The 4,150-nt window shown below is 44.7% G+C and overlaps 1 pseudogene; it reads left to right on the top strand.

Annotated features, from left to right (window-relative positions):
• The first annotated feature begins 1,165 nt into the window (after nucleotides 1–1,165).
• On the top strand, nucleotides 1,166–1,615 carry LOC142443226 (DNA-binding protein inhibitor ID-2 pseudogene; annotated as a pseudogene).
• The last annotated feature ends 2,535 nt before the right edge of the window (nucleotides 1,616–4,150 follow it).

Raw genomic sequence — 4,150 nt, 5'->3', positions numbered from 1 at the left:
GAGTGACTGGGGATGCTTTGGGGGACACAAGGTGGGGGGAGTGTCTTTGGTGGCATGTAGTAGGTGGGCAACATTAAACTCAGGTGTCTGGGGATATCCTGGGGACCCAGGCCGGGTGCCGTGAAACCATGGGGTCCTGAATCCAGGATCTTCAGGGCATACGGCATGCTCCACAGGCTGCATTGGTGAGACCCCATGCGGGAACCCCACTGTGTACACTGGACTCTATCTCAGACACACTGGTAACCTGAGGCCTTCAGTTGGAAAACACATGGTGTCTGAGGAGCTGTACCAATAGTGGAGTGCTGTACCAAGAGTGGAGTACTGTTGGTCAGCGGCCAAACAAGATCTTGCTACATCAACACCCTATTTGCTGTATTAAGATATGCATCAATCTGGCAGTCCTGTGACAAACATTCTGTTTTGCATATGCTTGTTCATATTAGGGAGTATCTCAGAGGTGCTAGGCCATTGAGGGTCACCCTCTTGAAGTTGTGTTATTCATTTTTCTGTTTTTCAGTAAGTGAAACCAAGGATTGATGAGCCTATAGGGGCAACAACTAGAACACGGGTTTGGTGTAGGGGGTGGGGGGTGTCACAGAGAGGGTGGAAATAAAAGGGAGACGATGTCAAGGAATCCAGGAAGGAAAAATACATTTGGAGACTGATTCTGGAAGCAATCATACAATTCTGCTTGACAGGATTGAACTATGGAATCATATGACATATGTATAAATAATAACAAACTAAAAAAGTATTTTTAAGTGTAGATCCTTGAAAGGGTTTGGGACTTCCACTAAATTTAAAGTAGTAATTAAGAAATCAAACAACATATTGCATGGACAAATTTGCTCTTTAAAGTGTTAAAGAGCAAGGATATTAATTTGAGGGCTAAGGTGTGCCTATACCAAACAGTTATTTTTAATCACCTCATATGCCGTAAAAGTTAAATATTGAATAATGAAACCAAGCACAGGTATATTTAATTGTCTCATATGCAATAAAAGTTGAATATTAGATTGCGAGCCGGCCCGAGCTGCTTCTGATTACAGCCGGCCGCCGGGCCTGGGTGTAGATGTGCGCCCCCGCCATGGGGCGGCAGATCCTGCACTGGACTCTGACCCCTAGGTCAGATGCGGAGCCTTTCTTTCCGCCCGCATTCAACATGAAAGCGTTCAGTCCAGTGCGGTCCGTGAGAAAAAACAGCCTTTCGGACCACAACCTGGGCATTTTGAGGAGCAAAACCCCGGTGGATGACCCGATGAGCCTGCTGTACAACATGAACGACTGTTACTCCAAGCTCAAGGAGCTGGTGCCCAGCATCCCCCAGAACAAGAAGGTGAGCAAGATGGAAATCCTGCAGCACGTCATGGACTACATCTTGGACCTGCAGATCGCCCTGGATTCGCACCCCACCATTGTCAGCCTCCACCACCAGAGACCCGGGCAAGCCCCGGCTTCCAGGACGCCGCTGACCACCCTGAACACGGACATCAGCATTCTGTCCCTACAGGCTTCTGAGTTCCCGTCTGAGCTAAAGTCTAAAGACGGCAAAGCGCTCTGCGACTGAGTAACCGGTGTTCACAACTTTTTTCCCCTGTTTTGCACAACAGCAACAACAACAACACAACAACAAATCCACAGGATCTTTTAAGGTGCTGAACTTATTTTTTCGACCATGTCACAGGGGGAGGACAACAGCAAATTGAGTGGACCTTTCAAACAAAAACAACATGGAAGGCAAACTTAAGTGATTATCCGCCCCAGGGTGTTCTCTAACCTGGACTGATACTAGTTATTTATGAAAAAGACTTTTAAATGCCCTTTCTGCAGTTGGAAGGATTTCTTTATGTACTATTCCCACCATGGGGAGCGAAAACATTAAAATCACAAGGAATTGCCCAATTTAAGCAGACTTTGCCTTTTTCCAAAGGTGGAGCATGAAATGAAGTCTTCTTGGTCAGACATTACCTTTTTGACACAGACCTACTGAATGCTGTGTATATATTTATACATAAATATATATCTATTGAGTGAAACCTTGTGAACTCTTTAATTAGAGTTTTCTTATATAGTGGCAGAGATGTATATTTCTGCAAAAAAAGTAATGTACTTATTCACGCTAAACTTTTTATAAAAGTTTAGTCGTAAACTTAACCCTTTTATACAAAATTAATCAAGTGTGTTTTAAAAAAGTTGAACATTATATATATGAGGATGAGGAAATAGATCTATGTGCCTACATTTATAGATTTGGTACTAAGGTGGCGGAAGGACCTTGGGCCTCTACTCAAGCACTCCCTCAATGCATGAATACTTTCTTCTATTAAATTGGCATTCTATGATGCTCACCTTCCCGACACAACCTCTGAAGCCAAAGCGGATGAACAAGTAAATATGGTGAAGAACGCTGATGGTGCCCAGCTATCAAATGAGATAGCATCCGGGGTCTTAAAGGCTTGAAGATAAACAAGGGGCCATCTAGCTCAGAAGCAACAAAGCCCACATGGAAGAACACACCAGCCTGTGTGATCATGTGGTCTTGAAGGGATCAGTTATCAGGCATCAAAGAACAAAAAATCATATCATTGGATGCACACCTCCATGATACGATCGCTGAGGACAAACAGGTGCATAAGCAAATGTTGCGAAGAAAGCTGATGGTGCCCAGCTATCAAAAGGGATAGCGTCCGGGGTCTTAAAGGCTTGAAGGTGAACAAGCGGCCATCTAGCTAAGAAGCAACAAAGCCCACATGGAAGAAGCACACCAGCCTGTGCGATCATGAGGTGTCAAAGGGACTAGGTATAAGGGACCATCCAAAAAAAAATCTTATCATAGTGAATGAAGGGGGAAGTGCAGAGAGGAGACCCAAAGCCCATTTGTTGGCCACTGGAGATCCCCTCACAGAGGGGTCTAGAGGAGTAGATGAATCAATCAGGGTGTGAAGTAGCCCCGATGAAGACTGCAACTTTCCTCCAGTTCCTAAATGCTTCCTCCCCGCCGCCCCTCCCACTACCATGATCCGGATTCTACCTTGCAAGTGTGGATAGAGCAGAGGTTGTACACTGGTGCAGATAGGAGCTGGGGGCACAGGGAATCCAGGGTGGATGATACCTTCAGGACCATAGGTGTGAGGGGTGATACTGGGAGGGTAGAGGGTGAGTGGGTTGGAAAGGGGAAACCGATTACAGGGATCTACATGTGACCTTCTCCCTGGGGGATGGACAACAGAGTGAAGGGAGACGCCGGATGGGGAAAGATATGACAAAATGATAATTTATAAATTATCAAGGGCTCATCATGAGGGAGAGGGGAGCAGGGACGGAGGGGAAAAAAGAGGACTTGATGCAAAGGGCTTAAGTGGAGAGCAAATGCTTCGAAAATGATTAGGGCAAAGAATGTACAGATGTGCCTTATACAACTGTTGTATATAGATTGTGATAAGTGTATGAGCCTCTAATAAAATGTTAAAAAAAGAAAAGAACTAAAAAAAGTTGAATAATAATAATAAAGTTGAATATTGAATGATGCATTTTAATTATGGTGTTGGTAAATGAGATAGTTAAGGTTTATGGTGCCAACCTGGCGGATAAACACATGTGGGATTAATTGAAGGGCGAAGAGATAAATGGCTTAGTGAGCCTTGCCTCTCTAGGTCTCTTGCCTTCTGATGGTTAGACCAGGGTGTAGCTGCCTTAGCCAGTTCCCTGTTTCAGCTGGCAAGGCTCACTCCCAGCAAGACACCCCTGAGGAGAAGCTACACGGACCTACCCTGATTCAACCCAGGGTGCTGGAGCAGCCGTGTGGAGACACCTGCCAGCACTGAGATGCTTATACACTCACTTATACACTCACTCTTGCAGTCGGCATCATTGCATGTGCTTTGTGAGTTTGAAGGAGGACTTTGTAGATTGGTGTCAAACATATGGGTTTACGGGTTTGGACAGCACTGGGTTGGGATGGTTTCTTAATGTACATTTACCCTTTATATAAAACTCTCTCTTATACATATGAGTTTCTGTGGGTTTGTTTCCCTAGTTTACCCAGACTAACACAGTAAAGAATATTGTGGATTGACAGAACAAATAAATCTGTATTGGAGGAAATAGAGACAGAATGCTCTTTGGAAGTAAGGGAAATGAGGCATCA

This window comes from Tenrec ecaudatus, chromosome 3 (genome assembly GCF_050624435.1).
Source record: "Tenrec ecaudatus isolate mTenEca1 chromosome 3, mTenEca1.hap1, whole genome shotgun sequence".
NCBI lineage: Eukaryota > Metazoa > Chordata > Mammalia > Afrosoricida > Tenrecidae > Tenrec > Tenrec ecaudatus.
The sequence above is the reverse complement of the archived record's forward strand: the minus strand, read 5'-3'. Positions and strand labels throughout refer to the sequence as shown.